General features: G+C 49.8%; 1 non-coding gene across 1 annotated transcript; it reads right to left on the bottom strand.

The window, feature by feature from the left end:
• Nucleotides 1-705: 705 nt before the first annotated feature.
• On the bottom strand, nucleotides 706-1,010 carry LOC146870896 (Nuclear RNase P). Its single transcript, XR_014959996.1, has one exon.
• Between the last annotated feature and the right edge of the window lie 9,670 nt (nucleotides 1,011-10,680).

Raw genomic sequence — 10,680 nt, 5'->3', positions numbered from 1 at the left:
CGACAGAAAGGCAAGTGCACCATTGTCTCAACCTAATATAAACTTATTTTGATGTGCACTTATGTTAGTTGTCTATTTACTTCCGTACTATTGTACAACCTCGTCTGATGTGTCTGTAAAACGTACCTTTTGTCCTGAATTTTGACCTTATGTCTTGAATTTTTGTCCTGAATGTTGACCCTTTGGCCTGAATTTTTACTCACTAGCCAGAATTTGCACCTATGCGAGTTAGTCACCCTACTGCACGCCAGCCAAATTATTATTTTTTTTTTTAAATTAGCTATAGCAAGAAAGCTATCCTTTTCATTAGCTGGAAAAAGAGCAGACTTAGAGGAGTTGTGATGGTATAGGGTTTGTTTACGTTTTCCACTGAACACCATTAGCATGAATAAGGGATAAAGGGCCATATTATCAAGGATGGAGTTAAAATTATCGCACAGGAAACTGCCATAATGGGCTTGATAATATGCCCTTATGAATTCCCATAGAAGCCCAGGTTCTGGTGTGGTGCGTAAACGCGAGACCTATTGCATTGCAAATGTTTGTTAAGAGGTTGTGCCCTGGCAAAACCAGTCACAACTCAAGCCACTTCCAAAGCAAAGCTCTAAGAGCCCATAAATGATCCGAGAACGCTTTGAGAAGTGTGTAATAAAAATGAAAGAACCAAATAAATAAAAGAGCGAGAGGATACCAAATAAATAAAAGAGCAAGAGGATAGTAATCTGAATTGGGTTATGAGGCACCATTACCTCACCTCAGTCATTGCACTCAGGGGAGTGCCAGCCGCGAGCCATTTCCAATGCCCGAAGGGGGTAAGCATCAGCAAATACCAGATACACGGTCAAGCGACTCCTGCCGCCCCCTTTGGGCCCCGGGTTTCTGGGAGCTCGCTCCTCTTTTCAGGGTATGCCCTGCTGGGGCAATTACCGGCTCCTGTCTCAGACCTTCCCCAAGGTAATTGAGTGACATACGCACTCTGCACGTAACCTCAGTGATGAGCTTCCTCCACTTATCGACTGTTCCTCCCCCACTGCTTTATAAATGGCTCCATTACAAGCACTTGTTAACTTAGGGTCGATAACATCATTTTAATTAAGGATGATTGAGTGGAAATATAAAGACAGAACAGTAAGGATAGGACATACAATGTATAAAATGCACACTACCAATTCGCAATAGCCAGATTTCAAAATCAAAACAGATAATAGCTCGGGACTACTAATATGTGGATGTACGACGATACATCACAAACCAAAACAACGCGTGCCTTTACAGCGCGGCTTTTAGTTTGCGATGTACATCACAACGCATGCAATAACAATGTATGGCATTAGTTCGCATGTCCTTAGAAATGAATAGTAAATGCCTGTGGGAGGGCGGGCCAGATAAACAGACGAGGAGGCTGTATATAGTGGGCCAGTTGGCTTGTTTTATTAAAGATTCCGGGGTAAAGGTCTTTAGACAATGTTTTGGGGGGGGGGTGTCCACAGCTGCTCCTCTTGGTCTTTTCTCTCTCTGGTGGTTCCGGGTCGCCTCAGACTTCTGGTAGGTCCTCTAAGGGTTGGCTGGTCTTCCCAGGGAGGCTCATAAGAGGAAAACAAAATAGGGAGCCGTCAGTTGCTTCGTGGTATCCCGCTTTCAGACACTATTGACTCCTTCACCACACCCGTTTGGTTCTTAAGGGGTTTCTTACTCAAGGGGGTCTGACAAAAGGATGAGGTGAATGGGTTCTTTGTGAGGGAAGGAAGGTGGGGTAGGACTGGTATGGGGTATTGTCGTGTGCGATGCCACAGTAAGAGGGAAGTGAAAAAAGAGTGAAGTGGCTGTGAACTCCAATGTGTCCCGATTGCTCACTCATTCAGGTTGAAGGTGCTAGTGAGAACAGAACTTACACGCAAAACGAATGCTCGCGCTACCCCGCTGTACACCCTCAGACCTCTCGCTACCCTGCTGTCTCATTCCCCTGGTTTCGGTCACTCACCGGCTCCACCGCAACCCTCCTGGGTTGTGGCCGCTCTCCAGCCTCCTCCTGTGGGAACCACCACGCCACGATCTCACGACACTCCTCCTTCACTCCGGCTGGCTTTCGCACCTTGTTAGTGTCTCCGGCCCTTTTTACTTTCGGCGAGGAACTACGTCCGGGTTTAGTCCCTCCTCCTCTCTCTGATACGTTGGTGTCTTGACACTGTACGGGTAGAGGACACGGGGGAGGAGTTACCTTTGGGGAAGTCGCTATTCAGCATCTGATGTTTGACAAGGCGGTTCTTACGGGTAAGCCATTTCGATACCGTGTATGCGTAGACCCTGATAGTAGACACGTCATGTTCAACACCCCCTCACAATGCCTTTACAACGGACCCCATTTCCCCGCATCCTAAATAAAAAAACCCTGACCCTAAACGCTCAAACATGACCATACACTACGACCCCCTGCCCCTAAGCCCTAACAGTAGCATACACTACCACCCTCTAACACTACCCCAAATCCTAAGCTCTAAACACCAAATTAGTAACATACACTACCCCACCCCCTAAGCCCTAAACAGTAAAACAGTAATATACACTACCACCCCCTGACACTACCCCAAACCCTAAGCCCTAATCAGTAAAGCAGTAATATACACTATCCCCCTGACACTACCCCAAACCCTAAGCCCTAAGCACTAAACCCTAGACCCTAAACCTTAAAACATACCCTTACCTTTTTTTCCTTGTGGTTCCTGTGCAGCGTCGCCGTCTCTGCTGCCGGCTCCAGCATTGCCATTACATCGCAAGCGCATGCGATGTAATGGTATGCGTCGTAATGTCCACGCGTGCTAATGTCACATGCGTTGTAACGTTGCCGGTGCGGTAATGGTTGTTCGCCCTAATATGTAAATCAAGCTCTGACGTTTGGCCTATCACTCATGCCTAACCTCACACCCAATCATGGACCACGCTATGGAACGGCCATCTTGGAAAAGGTGGATTTTAGAGGAGCTAATAATGAGAAATTTCCTAGTTAGCACGAAGGAAAGTTTCAATTCTAATAAGGAGACGGAGGCGAGGATTATGCATTACTTTCCTCACTTTTAATGAACAGCAAGTTAAAAGACACAATGTAAAAACAAAAGACCACAACTCCCATGAAGCTCAGGAGTAACCGTGGCAACCATTAGTCCAATCATGATAACGATGTATTCCATAAACAGTAGCAGTCTCCGTAGTCCTTCCTCTTTCTCTGCTGCAGGAAGTTAAGCCCTGTGGGTCCTATTCCGTCTTGGAGTCGGAACCTAGGATGAGATGTACAAGATATTGAAGGCTGCTACAAAACCATACAATTTAACAAAGTCCACATGCTACGCATTATATCAATACCATTGCAAAATCGTGTCACAATAATCAGAAATAGACATATTACGAGAATGCCATAGCGTGAGATAACATCAAACCTTGAAAATCATATGCGTACAAAATACTGAACATCAACAAGAATCATTGACAATAGAAGACACAAAAGGTTACTTCCCTGATACGAAACTCTGAAACACTCTGCCCTTAGAGCCATTACCCGAAAAATCCAAGGGTGGGAAGGCACAAGAGAAAACTTGCCCGGGGGGGATAATCCTCGCCTCCGTCTCCTTATTAGAATTGAAACTTTCCTTTGTGCTAACTAGGAAATTTCTCATTCTACATCAGGAGCGGAGGCGAGGATTATGCATGTTCAAAGCCTCCTTACCACCAGCGCGGCCGCTTCATGGATTGGTTTAAAGTAGAACTTTTTAAAAGTTGAATCTGAAGACCAATCCGCCGCATTCATAATGTCCTCCAATCTACCCCCCACCTGAATGGCCTTAGAAGCCATAGCTCCCCTGGTAGAGTGTGCGCCAAACTCAGTAGTGTCAATACCAGCTTCAGTCATAATCCACCTGACCCATCTGGCAATGGTCGGGGAAGACACCGCTCTAAACGGTTTCTTAATGGCAATCAGAAGTTGCCGTTCTCCCGGAGGCCGTACCTCCAATGTCATATCCTCATAGGCCTTGAGGCATCTAACCACACACAATTTTGGGGTATCCGGAAAAGCAGGATAAGTTACTGACCTCGTACTCGTCTTGGTTCTCCTCGAGATGGTAAAAGTGACCCCTTCTGGGGTAAAAATCCGTGCTGTGAGATCCAAAGCTCTGACATCTGAAGCCCTCTTGCACGAAATAAGGCATAACAACATAGCCAATTTCGCTGAGATTTCCTTTCTAGACAGATACTGATTGTCTTGCCAGGACATTAGTAAATGTAGAGCCAGGTTGACATCCCAGAGGTCCGCATAACGAGGCTCAGGGGGCTGAGAAATCCGAAGGCCCTTCAAAAGTTTACACACCCAGGGGTGTTCTCCCACCGGATTGTTATCAATGGGAACATGGCCTGCCGAAATGGCAGATCTAAATGAGTTAATGGTACAATAAGCGAGCCCTTCCTGAAAAAGCTCAGTTAAGAAGTTGATGACATCCGAAACGCTGGAGCCCACGGGATCCAGGTGTTTCGCCATACACCAACGTACCCATCGCCTCCAAGCGGATCTGTATCGCTTGATGGTCGCCGGGGCCCATGCTTGCTGGATGAGGAGTTCAGCCTCCCGCGAACGAGCTCCGTCCGACCAACGTCTCCTGAAATCCTCCACGCCATAAGATGAAGATGGCCCTGAAGAACCAGGGGATGAGGACTGCCCAGGGGGTCCACCAAGACCTCGTCGAAGAGCGGCAGACGTATTGGAAGGTCCCAGCTCAGAACGGCGGAAAGGCATAAGCTGGAATCGATGACCAGTCCTGGAGAAAAGCGTCCACCGCCTCTGCCCCGGGATCCGGTTTCCAGCTGAAGTACCTGGGAAGCTGGGCGTTCCATCTGGAAGCGAAGAGATCTACCTGGCAGGGACCCCAGGAGGTCATCAGTGAGTTGAAGACCGTCGCATCCAATCTCCAATCGCTGGCGTCCCGGAAGTGCCTGGAGTTCCAGTCCGCCACCGAGTTCTGAGCTCCCGGGAGGTATTCGGCCGTCACCGAAATCTGGCGTTGAAGGCAGTAGTGTTTGAAGTCTTTGGCTAGGTCCACCAGAACCCTGGACCGCGTGCCGCCCAAGCGGTTGATGTATTGCACCGCCGTCGTGTTGTCCATCTGGAGGAGCACACAACAAGACACCTTGTCCTTCGTGAAGGACCGAATAGCAAAGGACCCCGCCAGGAGTTCCAAACAATTGATATGCAGGGAAAGCTCCTCCTCCGTCCACCTGCCCCCTACCGAGGTCGAGCCGCAACGGGCTCCCCAACCGAGGCGGCTGGCGTCCGACTCTATCACTAGATCCGGTTGCGACCCAAAGATCACTCTGCCATTCCACGCCTCCATGTGGTCGATCCACCACTGGAGTTCCCCTCGGGATTCCTGATTCAGATAGATCAACTGGGAGTAGGTAAGGCCCCTCCGTAGAGGGGACGCCTTCAGTCTCTGCAGAGCACGGTAGTGCAGGGGCCCCGGGAAGATGGCCTGAATCGACGAAGATAACAGGCCCACAATCCTGGCCAACTGTCGCAAGGAGATCCTGTCCCTCCGCAAGACCTTCCTCAACTCTTTCTTGATCTTCCCAATCTTCTGTTCCGGGAGGTGCAGGGTCGCTGACTTGGAGTCTATCCTGAACCCCAAAAAGGTCATGTCCTGCCGCGGGACTAAGTCCGACTTCTCCTGATTGATGGTAAACCCCAATCTCTGAAGGAGGGAGATTACACTCTGTAAGTGGGAGAGTAGATGCGACCTGGACTGATCCATTATCAGGATGTCGTCTAAATAAACGATCAACCGAATGCCCCGAGTCTGGAGATGCTCCATCACCGGCTTGAGGAGCTTCGTAAAGCACCACGGAGCCGAAGACAGGCCAAAGGGAAGAGTCAGAAACTCGAAAACCTGTGTCCTCCACCGAAACTGGAGGAACCTGCGGTGTGGTGGAAAAATGGGGACCGAGAGGTAGGCATCCTTGAGGTCCAGACGCACGTCCTGCAACAAAAGATCTCGGAGAAGATGAATTCCCTCCATTTTGAAGTGGCGATAGACTAGCCACTCGTTGAAGTCCCTGAGATTGATAACGGGACGGTAACCCTTGTCCTTTTTTTCTACCAGGAAGATGTTGCTCAAAAACCCCGTGGGATGAAGATCTGAAGGGCCGATCGCCCCTTTGGATAAAAGCTCCTGAACCTTCTGGTCTATGAGAGATTCGTCCTGAGAAGAAAACACCAAGGGTCTGGGTCTGACTCCTTGAACTGGTGTTCCATAGAACTCTATGTGAAATCATCTGACCGTTTCCAGTACCCAAGGATCGGACGTGAGCTCCGCCCACCTGTGATAAAACAGGGCGATTCGCCCCCCCAACCGAACCGGGGTTAACAAAGGCACGCTTACCGTTATATCCTCCGGTGTTATTGTGGGCGCCTCCACGGCCGCGGTTGTTCTTTCCTCTGCCGCCCCGTGAGGGGTAGAAGGTCCCTTGGCGACTCTCCTGCCATCCAGTATTGCGCTTGGCTTGGGCTCTATTAGGGCCTTGATTCGATTGGCGGCCGGAGGAGCGACCCCTGCCTCTTCCGGCCCCACCGAAAACCTTCCCCGGAAAAATTTTCTTCATAGAAGCCTGTACTTTGTCAAGGGCCGAAAAAGTCACCACAAACCTCCCCAACTCTTTGACGAACGGATCGCCAAACAGGGAACCCTGGGCTATCGGGCCTGCCTCCGAGGACGAAAGCTCACCGAGCTTGGGGTCAATCTTCAGCAACAGAGAACGGCGGCGCTCGGCCGAAAGGGCGCAATTTGCATTGCCCAGGAGGCACATAGCGCGCTGCGCCCAACCCGCCACCTCCTCTGCCGGCAGGGGTACCCCAGAATCACGGGACCTCTCCGCTAACTCAATCACCTTAGTCAGTGGTCCCACCACATCTAAGAGCTTGTCTTGGCAAGCCTGCCATGATCTATCTATCCCCTTTTTAGGGTCCTTCATATATTTGGAAAAAAATGTACATAATCTGGGGTGAATCTCCGGGGTGAGAGTGACTCCGTTGGGGAGAGAAGGTCTGGGACATTCGGACCGTAGTCGGGCCCTAACTTCTTTATTGAGTGGTCGCCGGATCTTGTCCGCCACGTAATCGGCCACCTTTTTGTCCGGTACCCATTCAGTGGATCGGGGTCTGTAGATACATAGGGGATTAAACATATCTGACGAGGGACCCTCCCCTTCTGTCAGAGATGAGGCAAACGACTGAGGACACCAAGATCTGTCGTGTTCCTGGAACCCATCAGAGGAATCCCCCTCATCCTCACCTTCTACCTCCCCCAAATCGGGAAACCCTTCCTCAGGGTCGCAGTCCGTGGCGCCATCGTCGCCGGTTTCCCCGGGTAAGACCTCCTCCCGGTAGGGTGCATCATGAAGCATGCGCACACTCTTCTGGAAGACTTCCGCCAGACGACTGAAGCCCTCAAGGTGCCCCGCGTCACGCTTAGGGGCCTTTCGCAGGTGAGAAGTAGTCACACCGCTAGGCCCGGCTCCCCCGTCCCCCAGTATTCCCGTGCCCTTGAACACATGGGCGGACAAACGGTCCACACTGTCCTGCAAAGGGGCCAGCGCCTGGGCAATGGCCGAAGAGAGGAGCCGGTCCAACTCTGCAGGTCTGCGTGCCTGGGAGAGCCTGTCCTCTTCAGACAAAGATGGGGTATAATCGTGCTCTCTCTGAGCATTCATCGCACATAGGAGGTAAAGACACCACAAAAAAACGCCCCAACTAGGTTAAGGGGGGCCCTCGCCGGTGTCCAGAAGCTGCTACCTCCCGTGGAGGAGCCTTAATGCGGAGGTGACAGCCCCTAAAATATGGATAATGAAGGGCTAAGCCCGTAATTCTTACCGCTAATGCGGTGTCATGCGAGGGGGGCAGGATCCAGCACGAGCGCTCGCTCCAATTTCCCTCACGGCGCTTCACAGGCACCGAAAACGGAGCGTTTCGCTAACAGCACCACCTAGTGGACCCGCTCCGTATAAAGAAATAAACGCGCTCGGGCCGAAGCCTACCGCGCGAGTGCCAGCAGGAGATTCGCCGGCTGCAACGAGACCTACACTTCAGTCAGGATAACAATACAGTGCCAAAATAATACAGTAAGCCCATCAAGCCAAGACCCCCACACGCCACAGTAAGGAGAGAAGGGACTTAACTGACGGGCCAGCAGTGAAGAAAGAGGAAGGACTACGGAGACTGCTACTGTTTATGGAATACATCGTTATCATGATTGGACTAATGGTTGCTACGGTTACTCCTGAGCTTCATGGGAGTTGTGGTCTTTTGTTTTTACATTGTGTCTTTTAACTTGCTGTTCATTAAAAGTGAGGAAAGTAATGCATAATCCTCGCCTCCATTCCTGATGTAGAATTGCTTCCAGCTCACTGTCATCTGTAAAGCAAAAGTACAACTTTCAGAAAATAACATGAATTCGTGAACCAGAGCAGAGTCAGATTTCAATGCACACTCAGTTAGTCAGTCAGTTACCAAGGGAAGATCGTATGAAGAATTTTACCTTCCTCCATGGAATATAAAACTACACGTTTTGTAGATGTGATTTAAAGTGTTATTACACTGTTTACACATTATAAAACAAGAGTTTGCATGAATATGATATGGTCAACAGCTGACAAATACCTTTCTATCTTTAGTTCGCTCTATTCTTTCCCCTAAGTTATTGGAGCCTGTCGCTCTAGCCGTTCTGTCACTGCGTCGTATCACGCTAGTCCTTCTTCTGTGTTACTTATGCACGCTGTTTCTGTATATAACTCACCCGGTTGAGGAAGGAGGTACGGGAGCACAATTTTAGTGCGCAAAAGAGCGCTCCACCGCCTCTCAGTGGTGACATGATGGCCAGCACCAGATACGGGGCCGTTCTTCTGCCGAGAACACGCACGTCAATGTCACCAGCCCCAGCTCCATACACAAACGCATGCGTGGTGGCGACTCGCTGATAGACGTGTATGTTGCACTGCGCATGCGCTAGATTTGTTCGGGTGAGATGATCGCAGAATATTAGTGTTTTAATGCCTGTGCTAGCACGACGATGGCAGTCTGTCTAGAGTTAAAAGCTAATGGATTAGTAGTCTTTCAAAAGACCTGTCAACTTTGAACAAAAAATCATAGTTCATGTTTTTAGGTCTCACCTGGCGCATGAAGCGCATGCACGCTGCACGCCTTGGCGAGACTATTGTTGTCGGTTTGGTGCCCAAAGGGAGACAAACCATGTGCGCACCTGTACAGGCGATGTGCACGTGCACGTCTCGCGTTGAGCACAACCCTCCTGCCCCACGCTTTCATGGCAATAGCTTGTTCAATTATTCATCACATTCACAATTCAATATAGAAAATGCACAAACCTGCATGAATAATGATGCCGTTTTTGCAGCACGTGCTGATCCCCCTGCAGATTTCCTTCGGCTCCCCCCACGCACCCCCCATACATTTTCCCCGGGCTGCCTTCACTCCGGAAATTGAAAAGAGTGAAGCGCCTGCATAATGGTGCCTGCCCCCACACAGGCGCTGAACCAGGACCGCATGGTGCCATACCTGCCTTCTCCAGGCGGGGCTATGGCTCCGGCTGCGGCCTGTCCTAGGCGAGCCCAGCTAGGACTTGACCAACAGAGCGTCAAAGCGCTGCAACCGAAGGCAGAGGGAAAGTGCCATCCCCGAGCCTAGGGCCTGCTTCCTGGTCAGGTCTTTCCCGGGATGTCCGGCTTCGGCCTTCATGCCGAAGTCATTTCGTTGCTGTCTGTTGATGCACTGCAGCACCGGGGTCACTCAGCAGAGGAACTGTGTCAAAGACATGATCTGTTATTACAAAAATGTATAGCGCTCACGACAACTATAGGTTTCTTGGCACCAGTGGCAGCGGGAGACAAGTAGTGGAAAGGTTGGAAGCTATCAAAGCCAGTTTTTGAGGGAGCTTTTCAATGCAAGAACAGTTTTTTGTGACTGATAACAGCAAGAATACAGTTCCACAGTTTGCCCGAACAGATCGAAAGCTTCAGCCGTCAGTCCGATTTTAAAACAAGCATTTGCAATGCAATAGATCTCACATTTATGCAAGTTTAAGTTATTGGCATTGTAAATGACAATGCCTTTTATTTATGTTTTAAAATTGAAAACAACATTAAAAGGCATTGTTATTTGCAATGTGAATAGCTCAAACTCGCGTAAATGCGAGACCTATTGCATTGCAAATGCATGTTTGATCTTTTGTGGGCCAGGGTTCAGTTGGAGAGCACATAGGAAGTGAGCTGAGGGTGTGTTTATAAAGGGCAGGTTTCTGCAACATCAAGTTAACCTCGCCTTTACACCCCCGGTGCTTGTTTAGATCGCCGTATTTGTGTGTGGTGTTGTATCCTGCTGGACACGTTCTAGTGTTCAGCCTATGATGTAACCTGCACTATTCACCCACCCATCACAGGCGTCACCAGTCAGGTGACCCTGTCAATAAAAGGGGCCGGGCGCACGTGCCCTGGGCCAGTTACTGTACTATATCCCCTAATCTTTGTTAATGCACTGCAGTGGCGTAATAGCAGTCAACCCCATCACAAGAACTGAAGAAGATGGTCGCCAGAGCAGAAATGTTAGTGAAGCAGTGGAATGGCAGATGACTGAGA

The sequence above is a fragment of the Triturus cristatus genome, chromosome 1_1 (assembly GCF_964204655.1).
Source record: "Triturus cristatus chromosome 1_1, aTriCri1.1, whole genome shotgun sequence".
In the NCBI taxonomy this organism is placed as follows: Eukaryota; Metazoa; Chordata; class Amphibia; order Caudata; family Salamandridae; genus Triturus; species Triturus cristatus.
This window is presented reverse-complemented; position numbering and strand designations above follow the sequence as displayed.